General features: G+C 36.4%; 1 protein-coding gene across 1 annotated transcript in view; it reads left to right on the top strand.

The window, feature by feature from the left end:
* The window catches only part of CDH8 (cadherin 8), a 369599-nt gene that overhangs the window by 269262 nt on the left and 77069 nt on the right, over positions 1-23268 (top strand). The gene's annotated exons all lie outside the window — the stretch shown is intronic.

The raw sequence follows: 23268 nt of genomic DNA, 5'->3' as shown, positions 1-23268 counted from the left end.
GATCCTAAAGATTACAGGTGGGGAATTTTTGAAGTGTGTCCATACTCTATTGGATATCAAAGAAGCCTGACTAAAAGAATTGTGCATGACTGGACATGACAACTGTGGACTGAGCAAAAGTTCTTTTTGGAAGGGCTATCTTGAAGATTATGACTCAAACATTGGAGGAACTAAGGTAGATTGGCAGTGGAAGGAATCAGAATGTGTGAAATTCCTTAAAAATGTATTGACTTTAGGTAATTTTGCCTGTGTTACACATAATTTTTAAAACCCTTTACACTTTTTGTAAAATAAATAAATAAATAAAATAAGCATCGGAGAACTGAGAACTAATTTAAATTAGTTAATCCTCTCTTGGTCTATATCATGCCACCTATTACCTTCACCGTGTCAGTTTTCTCTACCTTTCCTCCCCAAAGCTCATGACACAACAGACTATGAAGACAGAGAATCTTTGGTATCCTTCGTTCAGTGTGGAGACAAGACGAAATGTACAGCAACATTAATCAGACAGTTTATGGACACGTATAATGGTTATGCTGTGTCAGTAATTGGATGTGAATGGTTAACGATTCACGTAGATGGTAGTAATTAGTCTTACTTTTCCAAAGATAAACTGAGCACATTTGGAGCCATCTGTGGAGAAAGACAGGAAAAGAGTTGAAGTTGGGTAGTTCTCTTTGATTTGAATCTGAAACCCATTCCTTTCTCAACTGACTGCTCCTGACCTCTTTTAATGCCCTTTCCTACTTCTGTCATGAAAGAAAGGAATTTTGGGAAGGTAGCATTTTGTTTGAATTCTGTCTAGGCCACATATGCGTTGTGTGACTATGGGAAATCCCCCCCATGTTTCTGAGCTTCAGCTTCCTTCTTTGTGAAACGTGAGTGATAATATCAACATCATAGGAATGTTGAATGATCTAAAGTAGAGAAGGCACCTAGTTAGCACCTAGCATCATGCCTGGTACATTGAAATTGACAATTAGTTATATTCGATGTATTCATTCGATTGTTATCGTATATTGTTCACCCTAAATTATTCATCTTTGAATTTCCAGGGGCTAGCAGAAACTAGAGTATGATGCTCAATGATACTAGTTGCTATTATTTATTTATTTTTGGCCGTGTTGGGTCTTCGTTTCTGCGCGAGGGTTTTCTCTAGTTGTGGCAAGCGGGGGCCACTCTTCATCGCGGTGCGCAGGCCTCTCACTATGGCGGCCTCTCCCGTTGCGGAGCACAGGCTCCAGATGTGCAGGCTCAGTAGTTGTGGCTCACGGGCCCAGCCGCTCCGCGGCACGTGGGATCCTCCCAGACCAGGGCTCGAACCCGTGTCCCCTGCATTAGCAGGCAGATTCTCAACCACTGCGCCACCAGGGAAGCCCACTAGTTGCTATTATTAATGAGGGTCTACCCTGCTCCATTAGTCATGTGCTTTGCTGTTATAGATATAACTTTATTTATTATTTCACTTCTGAAGATTCTACAAAAATATACAGAATCCTAATCTATTCTCTCACAGCTTTGAAGCATTTTCTAGCTATGCCTCCCTATTTATTTGGCAAAAAGGATTAAAAAAAAACCCTACACCTCCCCCTGAAGTCCCTAAACCATCTACTCAATCTGAATATTGCTATTTTCTTGAAGTTAAACCCTAGACATAAAAATGATAACTGATTTTTTATGCTGTCAGTTGTGCATTCAGATAACACTCGGTTCTGCCAGCAACTTCCACAGAATTGAAGTTTAGAAGATAAATACGCAGAAAATCCAGTCAGAGACAATCAGAGGTTTCCCTTTCAACTCTGCCTCCCAATAGTATTGTTTTACAGCTAACGTGCACTCTGTCGACTTGTGGTCTGTGCCTTGTGATGCACATGGAAGGATCAATGGGGGGCCTTGGGGAGGAGGAGGACCAGAGCACGCAGACACTCTGCAATCCCGAAACCAGAACATCCTGGGTGGTGTATCTGAGGTTCCTGTTACGAGCTTAGTGTCCAGAAAGTGATATGGTCAAAACTGCCTGAGTGAATAATGATATCTATTCTGACTCTGGAATGTGTGTCAGCAGTTCAGACACTCGCTGCTGTAAATAGCTGGAAACCAGAACTGGCCCACAGGAGCTAGACTAACAGATGAAGGAAGACTGGACAATTGAGCATCGTGGTTATGAACATAGGCTCTGGAGGGATCCAGACCAGAAGGATCATTTCTGTTGTCCCTTTATGTACTGTGCAAGCTCAAATCCTAGGCTCCTTCTAAGATGTGTGATCTTGGGCAACTTGTTTAATATCCCGGCCCCCGCAGGAAGCTGGTGCCCAAATGTTCTCACTGTCACTAGAAACAAAGCTGTATTTTCATGGGATGCACATAGTAGTTGTTCAGCAAATACACTAAGGCACCACTTCTTAAGCTTTTCTGTCCCTTTGAGTTAACTGGAGATCTTGTAAAAAGGCAGATTTGGATTCTCTAAGTCTGGAGTACAGATTCTGCATTTCTGATAAACTTGCAGATGATCAAGATGGAGTAAGTCAGTGCAGATGACCAACTTGCAGATGGTCAGTGGAGTAAATATGAGTAGCAAGGCTCTATGTCGTATACGTTATCACAGAACAAAACTCTAGGCTAGTGTTTCTCAGAGTTCAGCGTGCATCACACCCACCGCGAGGTGACTATTGAAGCACAGATTGCTTGTGCTTCACTGGGTCTGAGTTGGAGCCTGAGAATTTGCATATTTAACAAGTTTCTGAGTGATAGTCATACTGCAGTGTGTACCATAAATTAAAAAGCACTGACCTAGGCGAGTTCCTCCCTTATTTGAAAACGTCTGTTAATAGTTTTGAAAACCGTATTTGGTTTTTCAGTCTTAGGTAGATGATGATCATCAGGAAGTATTATTTATTCATTTATTTAATAGAATCGTATATTTGTACGCAGTTGTAAATATATATATATATACATGTATATGGAGAGCTCCTGTGCACCCTTTATACAGCTTCTTCTAATGGTAACATCTTGCAAAACTATAGTACAGTGTCACAACCAGGATACCGCCATCCATACCATCTACCCAAACTTATTCAGATATCTCCAGTTTTACTTGTCCTCTCTCTCTCTGTGGTGTGTGTGTGTGTGTGTGTGAGTGTGTGTGAGAGAGAGAGAGAGAGAGAGAGATTAGCTCTATGCAATTCTATCACGGGTCAGTTCATGTATATACCACCACAGTCAAGACATAATGAGACTTTCATCACTCACCACAAGAATCTCTCCTGTTGTCCTTTTATAATCACTCTTTTAGTCAAAACCAATACATTTCCTTTAAAGACTGTAAGTTTCTAACAAGTCCATTTATAATACACTCCATTAAAAAAGAGCTACACTCCCATATCTCTTCACAATGAGCCCTTCTTGACCTTGGGAATCTAGTGAAACTGGTATGGTCAATGCTCTTTAAGATTTTTAACAGAGAGGATCTGGGAGATTATCCTGTCCTTAAAATCTTCACAGAGACTTTTCTCTCTCTGAAAGTTCCCATGAGGAACCTCAGATCTTTCTGAGATAGTAACAACAAAGGATCATATTGTCCCAATCTGTATTTGATCGGTGGACTGAGATATTTCTTAACTTGATAATTGTTTTCCTCTGGAGAAGCTGCAAATGAAAACGTTTTATTTTCAAACCCAACCAGTCTTGATGGAAAAATTCCTTCTTTAGCCAGTGTGTCTCCATCCACATTTTGTTTAGTCAATGAGAAGAAGTGATGTGGTATTTTAAAAATTCTGCCTCTGCCTGGAATCTCTTAATCATCAAATTCATTAGGTACATTACCTTTTCTTCTGCATGACCTGCAGGCGACATGGTCAAAAATCTAGCCACTACATACAAGGGTCTCCTTTCCTCCAACTTCCAATAATACTTTCCCTATTTTCTTTACTGTAAGACCCTGTCAACAGCCTCTTCACATCCTTTAGTCTTTTGACGCTCTCCCTGGGGCCCTTTAGGCTTTCACCAGAGTCTTCCTAATTTATCTAGCTCCTGTCTGCCACCTGGTCCCAAAACCAATGCCACATGTTTTAAGTTTTCATTACAGTAGCACATTACATCCAGACACTAAAAATCTGTTCTGATTATCTACTGTTACATAACAAACTATTCCAGAACTTAGTGGCATAAAACAACAAATACGTATTTTACTCACAAATCTGAAATGTGAGCAGTGCCTGTCAGGGTCAGCTTGTCTCTGCAGAATGTGGTACCGGCTGGGATAGCCTGAATGTGGCTGACCATCCAATTCCAATAGGACTCACTCACATGACTGGCACATTGGTGTTGGCTGTTAGCTGCCTTTCTAAGAGGTAGCCTGGGCTTCTTCATTGCTTTGTATCTGTGTTCCCACAGTGAGTTTCCCAACAAAGATGGGAAGTGGAAGGTGGTAACTTTGTAAGCTTGAGTCTAGAAATTGACATAATTCACTTTTTTCATATACTATTGATTAGTAAGAGAATAGACATTGAAGAGAGTGGAACATATTCCCCAACCTTGCAACGAGAGGCATGTCAAACAATTTTGGGGCCATGTTTTAAAATTACCACACTGACTTGTTTCCCACAAAGGCATTATGTTACAAAGCACAGTTAACATAGTTTCAAACTACTTTTAAAGTATTAAATAATACTATTAAAATAATAATTGTTAAATGTTATTAAGTACTTCTTAAATACTTTAAGTCCTAAAACTTTAGAGCATACTAAAAGCTGAGAACGTCTGTGTAGTTTCCTTATTACTTCATAAACCCTGTTAGGTATATTCGTCGTTGTGCTTTATCTGTGGATTAAAAAAAAGTCCTTGTTTTAAGACTGGCCTTTTGCAGGGTAGCCAACTATGTGACCTTGGGATTGTTCCTCGTATCCACCAAAGCTTTTAAAATTTTTCTATAAAGAATATTAATAATATATCTTTTTCAGGGAAAGAGGAAGGATTTTATATTTGAACAGAACTCAGTTTGAGACCCTACACTGAAATCCAGAAATGTTAGGAGTCCTGAGTTTATTTCTTACAAGTAGTATTTAGGCCTCTTTAAAATAAAACAGTTTAAATGAGGAATTACGTCTTTAGAATACTGCTATCAGAAATACCAGTTATCAATAACAATATGTGGCTATGATTTTAAACTTGAGGATACTGTTTCAGGATAAAATAATACAAAAACTGTATCACCCTAATACTACATAGGTGTCTGGTATCTATACTATTTTGTCAACCCTTATTGCTCATCACTTTTACTTCAGATGAAGCGTGCGTGCAGTGTTCTAACGCTGGACCTTTTCTAGTTATATTATTTTTTCTTTCCTTGAATATCCTGTCATTTCTCTACATTTCCTGTGACTACTGTTCCTTCAAGATTTGGATAAAATGTTTCCTTCTTTCAGAAAGTACATATTTTGTCGCAACTACGTGGGAGTTCAGAGAAGGCAGTGATGATCTAATTTATAATTATAGTTATTTGTGTATGTGCCTTCTATTCCCTCCCAGACTAATGTCATCAAGGGCAGAGACTACATTTTACACTTTTCTATAATCCTCATAGCTCATGGCATACAAAGTATCACAATGTAAGTGATTGGCAAATATTAATTCAATGAGCAAATAATCTTAATGGTTACTTTTGGGATACAATTACAAGGTTTTTAAGCGCATGCTTATAATACGCTAAATACTTTAGAAACAGAAAAAAAATCTAACCTATCAAGATATGGGGAAAGAAAAGGGCACAGAATTCTTGCAAATATTCTGAGGTGGGAATATATCAGAAGAGAGGTTTCCTAAGGAAATAAAATATCCTCCAAGAACACAGCAGTTGGTTGTATACTTTGAAGTTAATAACCCAAGCCTAATTCTTTGTTAAAACCTAGAGTAGTTTTGTCTTACATTATCTCAATCTCAGTAATCAAGAAAAAGATGTCGCTTAATTGTTTTTGCAGTTTGTCACTGTTACGTGCAACTCTATCACTAAACCTAAGAAAATAATTTTGCTTGCTAACCATCCAGAAATCTGTGATTGAATACTTCCAGACGTTAGCCATGCTCTCCCTTCAGAATCTTTGCAACAACTGTTTCCTCTGCCTGGAATATGCATCCTCTTGCTGTAGTCATGATTAACTCCATCTTTTAAGTCTTTGCTCAAATAAGCTCAACCCTTACCACCATCAGTACCAGATCTTCCTTATCCTGCTTTGTTTTTATTAGCATTTAATCCTTTCTTACATACCATATAATTTAGTTATTATCATGTATACTGTTTATGAATTCTTCTCCATGGGTAGAATGTCTTATGCTTTAAATTGATATCTCCTCAACAGCTACAGAGTATCTGATAATAGTAAGTCTTCAATAAATATTTACTGAATGAATGAATCATTGATTGAATAAATGGATGAAGGGAGAATATGTAAACTAGTACTAGACTGTTAACATTTATCTTGGCTTAAAGAGCATTGGCTAATACCTAATTCCATTGGATAATTAACTGGTAGTATAACAACATGCTTAGTTTCTATAGACATCTTCAAATATTTGAACTGGAAAGTTCACCACAACTCAATGCAATGTAATTACCTTTTTGTTTTCATAAAGTGTAGTATGAAGCATAGAGAGAGGAAATATGTTTCCTGCTATATGCCAACGATTAAACAACATGTTATTAATCCTGGGCTGACCCCGCACCCTAGTCCAGAGTTTTAGTTACCACAATCTTTTTAGCAACTACCCTATAAACCAACTTTTCACTCTTTTTATTCACTATGTTAATTGTGTCCATTTGGACCTTTTAGTATATTGAGATGCTCAAAATGTGATTGGACAGTCTTTTATCTCCAAGATACAAGTATCAGGTTTCTTTAAGCCAGTGTTTTTTTAATCTCTCAGACTATTTTGGTTTTTTTCTGTTTGTTTGTTTGTTTTTAATGGAGAGAAGGTAGAGGGTATTTGTGGCAAATAATTTCACCCCAGATACACTTCTAGAGAAGGATCCTCTCTGCTAGCGTATGACTTTGTAACTCCATTTCTGTGGTGTCTGTACCAAGCTAATATTTAAGGCAAATATTATATAACTGCAAGAGATTTGGATGTGCTTTGGAATGAGGCATGCATTAATTTCAAACCCTGTATCGTATCTGTGTCTTTTAATTGTTTGACTTCAAGGATGTGAGATAGTTTCTCTATACCTTTGTTTTTGTCATCTGTATAATGGATACTAAAACTAACTGCATAATAAACACTAAACTGAACATCTATCATTATTAGCTTCCCTTTTTCCCTGCCCTTCCTTTTTCATTTTCCATATTACCCTGAGTCTATATTCACTGTTATTCATATGATGAAATGATTTAACTGCCTCAATACGTTAGGCAATTAATTCTTTTTCGTTTTGAGCAAATTCCAACACTTTCCTGAGACAAAATTATAATGAAGGTTTATGTGCAAGAAATGAAAAGTTATAGAAACTTTTTATTCTCACATAGTTATGAAGAATCACCTGGACAGGCAATATTTGAAATGATAAAATTCTGAATTGCTCTCGTGCACTTAATTAGAAGTAAATATGGATGTTGGGATGAGAAACTACACAGTGGAACTCATTAGCAGAGTTTTTATTTATTTATTTATTTTTCAGTAGAGGATTCTGGGAGCAATATCGTCACCAAATATTAAGAAATTAGTGGGGGGAAATCCTGAAATTATGTATATATAAATCCGAGTCAACTTGCTTACAGGAAAAACAGTAATTTGTAGTGCTGTAAAAGCATGACCTGTAATTTCAGCGTAGGAACCAGATGAGGTGGAAAAGTATTACAACAATTCCTAATTTAGTTTCACTGAGTCAACTCTGGATAAACTTTTACTAAATAAATTCGGTAGTTAAACATGAGTCAGAATAAAAAGCAATGTTTGTTTTCATTTAATGATTAGAGCAGATATAAAAACCTACCCCACATCCACCATCTGGTACTCCACTTGCCTTTACCACAGCCTTGTTCTATGACTGCATACTTGCAGTGGTCAGAAACTCACTACCTTGGGAGACTGATGAGTTTTTCTCTTGAGCAGCTGTGTTCGAAAGCACTTTAATCTTACAGTGAGCCAAAATGTGCCTCAAGGTATAAACAAGTCTTACTCTCTTCCCCTTTAGCCGAGTAAAATACAAAGTGTCTTGAAAAAATTGTTTATGTGACATGGTTTCAGTTCCCTGGAATAATGGCTAAGGAGAAAAATGTGCTTGTAGAATTAGGCACAGAGGTGACAAGACCTCAGAGGAAGTTGAGTCAGTAAGGAGGTAACTAGAAAATTTGGAGCAAAATACAACACGGGACAAAAACAAGACCTAACTCTTCAAATTCTGTAGTTTGCTTAGTGTTTTCATATATGATTTCATTCACTCCTCTCAGTAACTCTCAGATAGATATTATCTTGACTTTAGGATGGCCTCTTATGTACCAGTTACTGTTCTATATCCTGAACACAACAGTGAACAAAAAAGTCTTATCCAGATGCAATTTACATTCTAGTAATGATAACCAGGTTTGCCAAACCATAATACCTGCTTACCAGTTGGCTTAAAGTCTAAATTTCTACTGCCAGGGGGGATGCTAGGATAGAGTCTTTCTAGAAGCAAAGCTTCATAGAATATGTAAAAGTACCACAAGCATTAATGCTGTCTTCTGAACCCTCATAAGATTCATGGTATAGACAGAGGAAGGTTTTTAAATGAAGAAGGGATTTTCTCACTACAATTCTTACCATATTGAACCTGATCAAAGCTCTGAAGTCCTTTTAAGATTTTTTTTTTTTCTAATAAAAGTTTCTGGGCTCAAATCAGACCCATTGAGTCAAATTTTACTGAATGTTCTGAAATCCACAAGAATTTGAGAAAAAACTGCTGAACTTTTTATTTTAGATGTTTCAAATGAACTGAATTTACTACCCTCTCTCAGTACTATAGGTTATGGCTTGAATAGCCAAAATTCAGTAAAATCATTTGTTCCCTCCATAAAAACGAATTCAAAAGAAAATTACATTCCCCCTGAACCACGCCCCCCAATAGACTGTACCCTCCTCATAGCATCAACTGGCAGAAGTAGCCAAGGACATATTTGACCTTGGACCTTTGGAAGCTATTACTCTGATCATCACTGGTGGCCAACAGGCCTCTGCTGAGAGTAGATACAGTTTTCCAGGAATCATCAAGAAAAAGGTGTCAGTCTCATTTCATTTCCATATCGGGGATGAATGCACAGGGTCAAATTATTAGATTTTTTAATTAGAGAAAGGAGAGAATCGATTTGAGATAAGAAAATTGAGAAAAGAGGTTAGCACACCTATAACTTGATACTGCAGCCCCTGTAATTATCGTTTGTAAGCACTGAGCGAAAAGTTGAGTTCCAACATTAGTCTCTCTTATTTTACCTGGTTTTATTTTTGTTCATACATTTCATCTATACCTGAGAGTCTCCACCCCTACCCCCATTTATGTGTGAATATAATAGAATATGTTTTTGTTTGTTTGTCTTTTCTATTTGGTATCTCTTGTCCTAGAAGAGTATCTGGCACCCAGTAAGTATAAGGCCAATATTTGTTGATTGAATGGATGTTTAAAATTACAGTTATTATTTGTTAAATGTTTATAAGAGGAAATAATCATATGACTTTAGCCATAGGGTTGTATAAAAATGAAAGCATGGTGCCTGAAAGTACGTGTTCAATAAATAGCAGATCATTTCTTAAGACGGTGATGCTGATAATGACGATAATGGCGTTCTGATGTGGCTGGCATAGGTGATTACGGAGTACGGTTGGGGTTTCCAAGTAGGATTTCACTATCAGTTTGAAAATGATTAATGTTCTAGAGGAATGTGCCCAAATGTAGGCATCAGTTAGGTTACTTTTTACACAAATAACTTTATTCAAAGATCTGCCCCAATCATGCTAGGCCATGTCTGGAATAGACCACCAGAAACAAGTGGATTATTTGCAACAGCAAAAATGCAGGTGCCAACAATAGAACTTAGCATTTTGCCGGCAGTGCTTTTCTCTTGCATCCTTTTTTTTTTTTTTTTCTGGTGTGTTAAGAAAAAATCACTTTTCATTTCTGTCTTTGACCTGAATTTTTAGAAATTAACATATAAAATATAGCATGTAGCATACAGGGCTTTTCGCCATTCTCCATAAATTCAGTTAAAAAAAAAAAAAAAACAGGGCTTCCCTGGTGGTGCAGTGGTTGAGAGTCCGCCTGCCGATGCAGGGGACACGGGTTCGTGCCCCGGTCCGGGAAGATCCCACATGCTGCGGAACGGCTGGGCCCGTGAGCCATGGCCACTGAGCCTGCGCGTCTGGAGCCTGTGCTCCACAACGGGAGAGGCCACAACAGTGAGAGGCCCGCGTACCACAAAAACAAACAAACAAACAAAAACCTCCAGCAGCTTTTTCTGTTTCACCATTATTTGCAATTATTTTGCTAACAACATTGAATACTCTGCTATTGGTCAATGTTCTTTCTCTCATAATGTATTTTGTTTTTTTTTTTAACATCTTTATGGAGTATGATTGCTTTACAATAGTGTGTTAGTTTCTGCTTCACAACAAAATGAATCAGTTATATATATACATATGTTCCCATATCTCTTCCCGCTTGCGAGATCTCCCACCCTCCCTATCCCACCCATCCAGGCGGTCACAAAGCACCGAGCTGATCTCCCTGTGCTATGCGGCTGCTTCCCACTAGCTGTCTACCTTACATTTGGTAGTGTATATATGTCCATGCCTCTCTCTCGCTTTGTCACAGCTTACCCTTCCCCCTCCGCATATCCTCAAGGCCATACTCTAGTAAGTGTGTGTCTCTATTCCTGTTTTACCCCTAGGTTCTTCATGACATTTTTTTCCTTAAATTCCATACATATGTGTTAGCATACGGTATTTGTCTCTCTCTTTCTGACTTACTTCACTCTGTATGACAGACTCTAGGTCTATCCACCTCATCACAAATAGGTCAATTTCGTTTCTCTTTATGGCTGAGTAATATTCCATTGTATATATGTGTCACATCTTCTTTATCCATTCATCCGATGATGGACACTTAGGTTGTCTCCATCTCTGGGCTATTGTAAATAGAGCTGCAATGAACATTTTGGTACATGACACTTTTTGAATTATGGTTTTCTCAGGGTATATGTCCAGTAGTGGGATTACTGGGTCATATGGTAGTTCTATTTGTAGTTTTTTCAGGAACCTCCATACTGTTCTCCACAGTGGCTGTATCAATTTACATTCCCACCAACAGCGTAAGAGGGTTCCCTTTTCTCCACACCCTATACAGCATTTATTCTTTCTAGATTTTGATAACGGCCATTCTGACTGGTGTGAGATGGTATCTCATTGTAGTTTTAATGTGCATTTCTCTAATGATTAGTGATGTTGAGCATTGTTTCATGTGTTTGTTGGCAGTCTGTTATCTTCTTTGGAGAAATGTCTAAGTCTTCTGCCTATTTTTGGATTGGGTTGTTTGTTTTTTTGTTATTACGCGTATGAGCTGCTTATAAATTTTGGAGATTAATCCTTTGTCAGTTGCTTTATTTGCAAATATTTTCTCCCATTCTGAGGGTTGCCTTTCGGTCTTGTTTATGGTTTCCTTTGCTGTGCAAAAGCTTTGAAGTTTCATTAGTTCCCATTTGTTTATTTTTGTTTTTATTTCCATTTCTCTAGGAGGTGAGTCAAAAAGGACCTTGCTGTGATTTATGTTATAGAATGTCCTCCCTATGTTTTCCTCTAAAAGTTTGATAGTTTCTGGCCTTACATTTAGGTCTTTAATCCATTTTGAGCTTATTTTTGTGTATGGTGTTAGGGAGTGATCTAATCTCATACTTTTTTACATGTACCTGTCCAGTTTTCCCAGCACCACTTATTGAAGAGGCTGTCCTTTCTCCACTGTACGTTCCTGCCTACTTTATCAAAGATAAGTTGACCATATGTGCGTTGGTTTATCTCTGGGCTTTCTATCCTGTTCCACTGATCTATATTTCTGTTTTTGTGGCAGTACCATACTGTCTTGATTACTGTAGCTTTGTAGTATAGTCTGAAGTCAGGAAGCCTGATTCCTCCAGCTCCGTTTTTCATTCTCAAAATTGCTTTGGCTATTCGGGGTCTTTTGTGTTTCCATACAAATTGTGAAATTTTTTGTTCTAGTTCTGTGAAAAATGTCAGTGGTAGTTTGATGGGGATTGCATTGAATCTGTAGATTGCTTTGGGTAGTATAGTCATTTTCATAATGTTGATTCTTCCCATCTAAGAACATGGTATATCTCTCCATCTATTTGTATCATCTTTAATTTCTTTCATCAGTGTCTTATAATTTTCTGCCTACAGGTCTTTTGTCTCCTTAGGTAGGTTTATTCCTAGATATTTTATTCTTTTGGTTGCAATGGTAAATGGGAGTGTTTTCTTAATTTCACTTTCAGATTTTTCATCCTTAGTGAATAGGAATGCCAGAGATTTCTGTGCATTAATTTTGTATCCTGCTACTTTACCAAATTCATTGATTAGCTCTAGTAGTTTTCTGGTAGCATCTTTAGGATTCTCTATGTAGAGTATCATGTCATCTGCAAACAGTGACAGCTTTACTTCTTCTTTTCTGACTTGGATTCCTTTTATTTCCTTTTCTTCTCTGATTGCTGTGGCTAAAACTTCCAAAACTGTGTTGAATAAGTGGTGAGAGTGGGCAACCTTGTCTTGTTCCTGATCTTAGTGGAAATGCTTTCAGTTTCTCACCATTGAGGACAATGTTGGCTGTGGGTTTCTCATATATGGCCTTTATTATTGTTGAGGAAAGTTCCCTCTATGCCTACTTTCTGCGGGGTGTTTATCATAAATGGGTGTTGAATTTTGTCAAAAGCTTTCTCTGCATCTATTGAGATGACCATATGGTTTTTCTCCTTCAATTTGTTAATATGGTGTTTCACGTTGATTGATTTGTGTATATTGAAGAATCCTTGCATTCCTGGAATAAACCCCACTTGATCGTGGTGTATGATCCATTTAATGTACTGTTGGATTCTGTTTGTTAGTATTTTGTTGAGGATTGTTGCATCTATGTTCATCAGTGATATTGGCCTGTAGTTTTCTTTCTTTGTGACATCCTTGTCTGGTTTTGGTATCAGGGTGATGGTGGCCTTGTAGAATGAGTTGGGGAGGGTTCCTCCCTCTGCTATATTTTGGAAGAGTTTGAGAAGGACAGGTGTTAGCTCTTCTCTAAATATTTGATAGAATTCGCCTGTGAAGCCATCTGGTCCTGGGCTTTTGTTTGTTGGAAGATTTCTAATCAATTTCAGTGCCTGTGATTGGTCTGTTCATATTTTCTATTTCTTCCTGATTCAGTCTTGGCAGGTTGTGCATTTCTAAGAATTTGTCTATTTCTTCCAGGTTATCCATTTTATTGGCATAGAGTTGCTTGTAGTAATCCCTCATGATCTTTTGTATTTCTGCAGTGTCAGTTGTTACTTCTCCTTTTTCATTTCTAATTCTATTGATTTCAGTCTTCTCCCTTTTTTTCTTGATGAGTCTGGCTAATGGTTTATCAATTTTGTTCATCTTCTCAAAGAACCAGCTTTTAGTTTTACTGATCTTTGCTATCATTTCCTTCATTTCTTTTTCATTTATTTTCTGATCTGATTTTTATGATTTCTTTCCTTCTGCTAACTTTGGGGGTTTTTTGTTCTTGTTTCTCTAATTGCTTTAGGTGCAAGGTTAGGTTGTTTATTCGAGATGTTTCCTGTTTCTTAAGGTAGGATTGTATTGCTATAAACTTCCCTCGTAGAACTGCTTTTGCTGCATCCCATAGATTTTGGGTTGTCGTTTCTCCATTGTCTTTTGTTTCTAGGTATTTTTTGATTTCCTCTTTGATTTCTTCAGTGATCACTTCGTTATTAAGTACTGTCTTGTTTAGCCTCCATGTGTTTGTATTTTTTCCAGATCTTTTCCTGTAATTGATATCTAGTCTCATAGGGTTGTGGTTGGAAAAGATACTTGACACAATTTCAATTTTCTTAAATTTACCAAGGCTTGATTTGTGACCCAAGATATGATCTGTCCTGGAGAATGTTCCATGAGCACTAGAGAAAAATGTGTATTCTGTTGTTTTTGCATGGAATGTCCTATAAATATCAAGTAAGTCCATTTTGTTTAATGTATCATGTGTTTCCTTATTTATTTTCATTTTGGATGATCTGTCCATTGGTGAAAGTGGGGTGTTAAAGTCCCCTACTATGAATGTGTTACTGTCGATTTCCCCTTTTATGGCTGTTAGTATTTGCCTTATGTATTGAGGTGCTCCTATGTGGGGTGCGTAAATATTTACAATTGTTATATCTTCTTCTTGGATCGATCCCTTGATCATTATGTAGTGTCCTTCTTTGTCTCTTGTAATAGTCTTTATTTTAAAGTCTATTTTGTCTGATATGAGAATTGCTACTCCAGCTTTCTTTTGGTTTCCATTTGCATGAAATATCTTTTTCCAGCCCCTTACTTTCATTCTGTATGTGTCTCTAGGTCTGAAGTGGGTCTCTTGTAGACAGCAAATATATGGGTCTTGTTTTTGTATCCATTCAGCCAATCTGTGTCTTTTGGTGGGAGCATTTAATCCATTTACATTGAAGGTAATTATCGATATGTATGTTCCTATTCCCATTTTCTTAATTGTTTTGGGTTCGTTATTGTAGGTCTTTTCCTTCTCTTGTGTTTCTTGCCTAGAGAAGACCCTTTAGCATTTGTTGTACTGTTGGTTTGGTGGTGCTGAACTCTCTCAGCTTTTGCTTGTCTGTAAAGGTTTCAATTTCTCCATCAAATCTGAATGAGATCCTTGCTGGGTAGAGTAATCTTTGTTGCAGGTTTTTCTCCTTCATCACTTTCAATATGTCCTGCCACTCCCTTCGGGGTTGCAGAGTTTCTGCTGAAAGATCAGCTGTTAACCTTACGGGTATTCCCTTGTGTGTTATTTGTTGTTTTTCCCTTGCTGCTTTTAATATGTTTTCTTTGTATTTAATTTTTGACAGTTTGATTACTATGTGTCTTGGCGTATTTCTCCTTGGATTTATCCTGTATGGGACTCTCTGTGCTTCCTGGACTTGATTAACTCTTTCCTTTCCCATATTAGGGAAGTTTTCAACCATAATCTCTTCAAATAGTTTCTCAGTCCCTTTCTTCTTCTGGAACCCCTATAATTCGAATGTTGGTGCATTTAATGTCCCAGAGGTCTCTGAGACTGTCCTCAGTTCTTTTCATTCTTTTTTCTGCTCTGCAGTAGTTATTTCCACTATTTTATCTTCCAGGTCACTTATCCGTTTTTCTGCCTCAGTTTTTCTGCTATTGATCCCATCTAGAGTATTTTTCACTTCATTTATTGTGTTGTTCATCGTTGTTTGTTTCATCTTTAGTTCTTCTAGGCCCTTGTTAACTGTTTCTTGCATTTTGTCTATTCTATTTCCAAGATTTTGGATCATCTTTACTATCATTATTCTGAATTCTTTTTCAGGTAGACTGCCTATTTCCTCTTCATTTGTTAGGTCTGGTGGATTTTTATCTTGCTCCTTCATCTGCTGTGTGTTTTTCTGTTTTCTCATTTTGCTTCTCTTACTGTGTTTGGGGTCTCCTTTTTGCAGGCTGCAGGTTCGTAGTTCCTATTGTTTTTGGTGTCTGTCCCCAGTGGCTAAGGTTGGTTCAGTGGGTTGTGTAGGCTTCCTGGTGGAGGGGACTAGTTCCTGTGTTCTGGCGGATGAGGTTGGATCTTGTCTTTCTGGTGGGCAGGTCCACGTCAGGTGGTGTGTTTTGGGGTGTATGTCGACTTATTATGATTTTAGGCAGCCTCTCTGCTAATGGGTGGGGTTGTGTTCCTGTCTTGGTAATTGTTTGGCATAGGATGTCCAGCACTGTAGCCTGCTGGTCGTTGAGTGAAGCTGGGTGCTGGTGTTGAGATGGAGATCTCTGGGAGATTTTCGCCGTTTGATATTATGTACAGTTGGGAGGTCTCTTGTGGACCAGTGTCCTGAAGTTGGGTCTCCCACCTCAGTGGCACAGCAGTGACTCTTGGCTGCAGCACCAAGAGCCTTTCATCCACACAGCTGCTAGTGTTGGAGGGTCCTGCAGAGACAGGGGGTGGCAGTGGCTCACCATGAGGACAAGGACACTGGAAGCAGAAGTTCTGGGAAGTACTTCTTGGCATGAGCCCTCCCAGAGTCTCTCTCATAATGTTTTGAAGTAAGCTTGATACTTGGTGTCCTTGTCAGCATCTCTGTTGCTCTCCGTTGCAAATATGCATGATAGATTTACTGGGCCCATGAAGAGCTTATTAACCTTCCTTTAACAGAGTAGGTAGTTTTGAAGTTTTTTGCAGCTAGCACCTAACTTTTATCTAAAACAAAAGAGAGAGAAAAAGAGAGAGAGATTGGTTTACAGACAGACGTTCTGAGCCGCACAATACCATTATATATAGGTGCTCTGCATTGCCTCTCTAAATACAATTATAAAAACACCTAGTGCTACCTATTACTTATAGATTTACATATTTCACCCAATGTATCTTTTCAAATTTTATTAAAAGAATACATAATATTCTGTGTCTAGTTGCCTTTCTAGTATGCATTGATACACAGATGATTTTGTGGATACAAATGCAGTTGGAGGAAGTAGTGACATATGGATACAACTATGTATATCTACGTCTACATTCACATATATTCAACCCTTTTAATATTAACATCTGGGAATAAATCAGCATCATCCATTTTATTATCAGGTACTTGACACTGAGGGGGTGGCTTGCACTGCAGTCATTTCTACCACCTCTGCTAATCATTTATCTTGAGTTATGTATTTGTTTTGGTTTTTGTCACTCATTATGGTATATACATCTTGGTTCACTGTCACAATAAATGCATAATTTTTGAGGCCAAAGCATAGACTGAGGAAAGGAATCTCAAGAGATTGGTCTGGCTTTGTAGTCAGAGCATTAACTAAGGATAACACAATCTTAATTACCATACGTGAATTCTGCTGGGCAATAACTCATGGAGGATTACGTCATTTTATAGTAATATTTTGGCCATTGTTCCATAAGTGTGGGGTGATTTACAGTTTAAATTTCTTGGGAAAACAATGAACATACTATCCCACAATGGGATAGGGGTAATTATGTATTTTTCTTATGTCTATGGTGGTAGCTTATACCCAACTAATTCCCCCAGTGAGAATAACTACAAAATTAGAGAAAAAAATGGTATTTGAAGGCAGCCGGTACTTAAGAAGCCAAGATACCAGAAAGAAAGGAAACAAACTGAAGTGACTCCTAAATTTAGCACTGCTTATTTCCTTCAGGACTTTAAGTGATTCAGAGGGCATAGAAACCAAGCAGAAATCAGTGACCTGGAGTTTGAGTGTCTCGTGAGACTGTGGAGACAAAAGCTGTAGGTCAGGGCTACAGAGGTATCCAGAAATGGAGAGGCCAAGTCTACAGTGAGGAGGTAATTGAAAAGAAGACATCAGAGCATCATGGATGGATTTTTCCCATGATGCACTTACCAAATCTTAACATGTGCAGGAGTCAGAGGATTTCAAGGCTATGAGAGAGCGTGTGCTAAGAGGCAAAAAGCGAAAAAAAAAACTTTTTTTTTTTGCAATTTAATAGAAAGGGTGGGCTCTAGAAATAAGGAAAAACCAGAAATTAAATCAGCCCTCATAAATTCTGAAATCCAGCCTTAATAGTATTGAGATGATCCATCTATACAGACCTTCCTGTGAGGAGAAAATCAAACTCTATCTGAAGGAAGATAACACATTTTCATATCTGATTTCCAAAATGAAAACCTAGATACAGGAAAATGGTAACAAAATGGCATAAACAATTATGCATTATATATATCCTTTCATTGTACATAAAATGTTTGAAGCATTACTCTAAGGCATATTCTAATAAGTCAGTGACATATATACAAATATATTTAAGGTTACCACTAAAATAATATTAATAGAAGACTATGTAACTAATAGGCTAATCCTGCTTTTCTATCTTTTTTTGGATTCATAAGTTTTAATTCTTTAATTTCCCCCATTAGCCTATTAGTTGGGGGAAATAAAAGAATTGAAAATTATGAATCCCCAAAAAAATAGAAAAGAGGAAAAATGAGAAAGAACTGATGAAGAAAATTTTAAAGTACAAGAAGAAATTACAACCCAGATAAATAAACAATCACATTAATTGTAAATAAGCTACATACTTCAATTCAATTAAAAGACATTTGTCAGACTAGGAAAAAAGCAATCAATCAATTTTCAAATCATGTTTTTTATCAGAAATAAACCTTAAATATAAGAACACTTAAAGACTGAAACAACTGAAAGAAGATCTATGCAAATTAAAACCAAAATGGTTCAGGTATAGACTAAAAAGAAATATTACCAAAAATAAATTTTTCATAATGATAAATGATTAAATTCAGCAGCAAGATATAAAAATTCTAAATTTGTATGTACGTAATAAGATGTTTGTCAAGTACATAAAGCAAAAAATTGACAGAAGCAAAGGGATAAATAGACAAGTCAACACTTGTAGATGAAAATTTTAACCTACAACTCTACTAATCAAATAAGTAGACAAAAAATGAGTAAGGGTAGAAAGTGTTTGAATAGCATGACTGTCAACTTGCCTAAAACACTGCACTCAAAAATTACAAAAATACTATTATTGTCAAACACACTTGAAACATTTACCCAACATGGCCAAATTGGGCCATAAATCAAGTCTGAGCACTCAGAGTATGCTTTCTTAACACAGTGGAATTAAGCTAGAAATAAATCACTAAAGGCCCTGAAATGATCCCCAAGTATTGGAAATTAAGCCATATGTCTCTAAATGATCCATGGAAAACAATAAAATCACAAAGGGAATTAGCACATTAAAAAAATGAATGATAACAAAATAATGACATGACAAAACCTGTGGAATACAGCTAACACAGTGCCTAAAGAGAAATTAGCCTTAAATGGCTATATTAGAAAAGAAGAAATGCTAAAAATCAATTATCTGGGCATCCACTTCAAAAAGGCTAAAAGTGAAGAGAAAATTAAAAACTAGTTGCGAGGTGAAAATAAATATAGGGTAGAATATAGTGAAATTGAACACAAATATACAGTCCTGAAATTCAACAAAGCCAAAACCTCTTTATGTGCAAAGATAAAGTTGATAAAAATCTTGGAAGAAAAATTAGAAAAGGTACAAGTTGCCAGTATTAGAAGTGACAGGGAATTGCCAGCAGTCCAGTGGTTAGGACTCCGTGCTTTCACTGCAGGGGGCATGGAAAAAAATATTACAAAGGGGACTTCATTACAGATTCTATAGATGTTAAAAAACAATAGCTGGACATTATTAACATATTTATGGAATAAGGATTAAAATGTATATGAGACAGCCTAGTAAGTTGAAAAATGCAGTCAGTGCAAACTGGCATAGATAATATGTCTATCATTTTCTCTATTGAATAAATTGAATTCACAATTACTAACTCTTAACACATAAATTGTCATGCCCAAATGAACATGACAGATACTTTATCAGAGAGAAGTAAAAGAGGGAGCAGTTTCCACCTTATGTCACAAAGCCAGAATAATCTTAATGCTAAAACCCAACAAGAATATTACAAGAAAGAAAGGAGAATTAACAGCCTGCGTCTCATAAACAAAATCCTAAGTAATATCTTAGCAAATCAAAACTGTTAATATAAAAATATAATATTACACCCAGGGAATACAAGGACAGATGATAACATCTGAAAATCTATTAATGTAAATTAAAATCCTGAGGAAAGAAAAGAGAAAAAACGTATGATCATTCTCAGCAGATGCAGAAAATGTTATATCTTCATCTCTTCTTCCTGAAAAAGCTCTTTGCACACTAGAAATAGAAGAAAACTTAATTTGATAAAGGATAGTTACCAAAAAAATAATAGCAGATATCAAACCTAATGGTAAAATATTGAAAGGTTTCTCCCTGAGATTGGAAATGAGGTAGGTTGTGTACTATTGCTACTTTTATTCAATTAATTACACTGAAGGTTTTAACCAGTACAGTAAGATACAGGTAAGAAATTAAAGTATAAATATCGGAAAGAAGAAATAAAGTTGTCACTACTCATAGACAACATGATTGAGTACATAAAAAGGGAAAAAAAAATCTAAGTTAAACTATTATCAATAATGAAGAAAGTCTGCATGATTGTTAGTTATAAAATAATCATATTTTTAACAATACTCAGAAAATAAATATACTACTTATAATAGTAAAAAGACTACAATTAAATAGTAACAAAATCTAATGAATGGGGCTTCCCTGGTGGCGCAGTGGTTGGGAGTCCGCCTGCCAATGCAGGGGACATGGGTTCGTGCCCCAGTCCAGGAAGATCCCACATGCTGTGGAGCGGCTGGGCCCGTGAGCCATGGCTGCTGAGCCTGCGCGTCCGGAGCCTGTGCTCCGCAATGGGAGAGGCCCATATACCACAAAAAAAAAAAAAAAAAAAAAAAAATCTAATGAATGACATACAAAACTTCTAAATAGTAAACTATAGAACATTACTGAGAGAAATTAAGGAAGATATAAATAAATGAAGTATATACATAGTTCATGATTTGGAGATTCAAATGTAAAAGATGTCAATCCGCTTTAAATTTATCTGTAGAATCTTTGCAATATCAATCAAACTTCCAACAGCTATGTGTGTGTGTGTGTGTGTGTGTGCCCACAATTTGACAAATAATACTAAAACGTGTAAAGAAATTTAAAGGGAAAAATTTAAAAAATTTTTCTTTTAAAAGAAAAATTGTTGATCTTACCATATTCATGATAATATATGAAGATCTATCATAAAGAGTTATTAAAAGAGGATTGTATGAGCATAAAGACAGAAAAATAGAACAGAAAATTCCGGGAACAAGCCTGTACAAAAATACTCAACTCAATGACAAAGATAGCATAGGTGAACTTACAATAAAGTTGACAGTGAATTGGATATCCATGAGTGGATGAAACTGAACCTTGGCCTCTAACTCAGAACGTCAATTTTAGTAATCTTCAGGGAGATCAGAGATGTAAATGTGAAAAAAATAATATACCTTCTAAAAATAACAGAATTTTCAAATTCTGGATTATGCAAATAATTAACAAATCAGTTGCAACAAGTGTTAAAGTTAATACGAGCAAAAACTGATGAATTCAGCTTTAAGTTAAGAATCTGTGTTCATCAAAAGTTACTATTAAGAGTGAAAAATTAAGCCACAGAGTAGGGAAAGGTATTGTGACACTCATATCTAGCAAAGGACACGTATCCTTAATATATAATATGCATGTCAATTAGAAAAACATAGACAACCAATTAAAACATGGCAAAAACTTGAACAGGTTCTTCACAAAAGAAGATATCCAAGTGGCCAGTAAGCATAATATGTCCTTAGCATCAAATCATCAAGATATTAAAATAAAATCAAACTGAAACATAACTGTACACCTCAGCAATGACTAAAATGAAAAACAAATAATAAATAACTGGCTTTTCCAAGTGTTCTTGAAGACATGCAGCAACTTGAACTCTTATACATTGCTGGTCAGAGTGTAAACTGGCACATCCACATTAGAAAACATATTTGGAAGCATATGCTAAAATTGAAAGGAGCCATATTCTATAATCTTTCATTCTATTCCTAAGTATGTAACATAACGGAATTCACGTATTTGTACACCAACAGAAATACACAAAAATATTTATAGCAGCACTTTTCAGAATAGCATGAAACTGAAACAACCCAAATATCCACCAGTAAGAGAATGAATAAATGGTGGTATACGTATACAATGAAATTCTTTCCCAAACAGTGGAAAAGAATGAACGACAGCTGCCTACAACCACATTAATGAATTTACAAATACTATATTGAGCTAAAGAAGTCAGATACAAAAGTGTGTTCTTTATGTTATTTCAGTTTTTATAAAGTTCTGAAGAAGGCACACTAATACAGTGTTAAGAAACAGAGTAGAGGTTACCTTGAAGGGCATAATGACTGAGAAGGGGTACATGGGAAGCTTTGGGGATGCTGGTTATATCTTGACCTGAGTGATAGTTACATGGGTATGTTCATTTTATAAAAATACACTGGAATAAAACCATAAGGTGTATACACTTTATTGTTTTCATGGCTTACTTCTACAAAAGTTGATCTCACACAAGAAAATGTGAGGAGTTGCCCAAAAAATTAAAAATATGAAAATTATATTTCTAAAAATAAATTCACTAATAAAAATTCCATGTTAATGGAATCATCAAACCTTTCTTTTGAGGTTATTAATTTATTAGGATATTGTATTGTTTGGGAAGTGATCCATCTTAAAAATATATTTTAAGGTTATGTTTTACGAGTGCTATGCTGAAGAGAGCCTGTGGGGAATAATCAGTTTTGTTTGTTTCTGTGGTTTTTTGTTTTTTTTTTTCCCACTTGTTGAGAAAACTGCCCTGGATTAATATTTCAGCTTTATCACTTCTTGGCTTTGAGTAAATATGGGCAAGGTGACTAGAGTCCACATGATTTCTAGGTGCACTGGATGTTCTTTACTCCCTACTCTGATATGTAACATATAAATTTCAGTCTTACATAGCCTGAAATCATATTCCCATTTAAGAAAATAACGTCTTCACAGTAACCCAACAAACCTCAAAGAAATAGTACATAACAGATCACACCCAACAAACCTCAAAGAAATAGTACATAACAGATCACACAATACATGCTGGGTAGTTTACAATATTAGTTTTCTTCCCTAATAAAGTGTGTCTGTGTTTGTGTGTGCGTGTATGTGTATGCATGTATTAGGGGCACAAATGTTATTCTAAGCTGGTGTTGAATGAGCATTTAAACTCAATATTACATAAATCTATATTCCTCTGAAAGTGTGAGTCTCCTTTATTAAGATTCTAATATATAAGGGATTTAAACTGAATTGCATTGTAAGAGTAATACCAAGAAATTCAGTTCCAATAATTTTGAATCAATCCTATTTGAAATAATTAGGGGAGAAAAACACTGAAGATATAGTAATAGAAGCATAATGCAATTTTTGTTGGCAGAGTAGAATTAGAGATTTTGCAAAGACTTAGATTACCAAAGGGATCATAAGGAATAATAAACTTACTACGG

This window comes from Phocoena phocoena, chromosome 20, assembly GCF_963924675.1.
Source record: "Phocoena phocoena chromosome 20, mPhoPho1.1, whole genome shotgun sequence".
NCBI classification, from domain to species: domain Eukaryota; kingdom Metazoa; phylum Chordata; class Mammalia; order Artiodactyla; family Phocoenidae; genus Phocoena; species Phocoena phocoena.
This window is presented reverse-complemented; position numbering and strand designations above follow the sequence as displayed.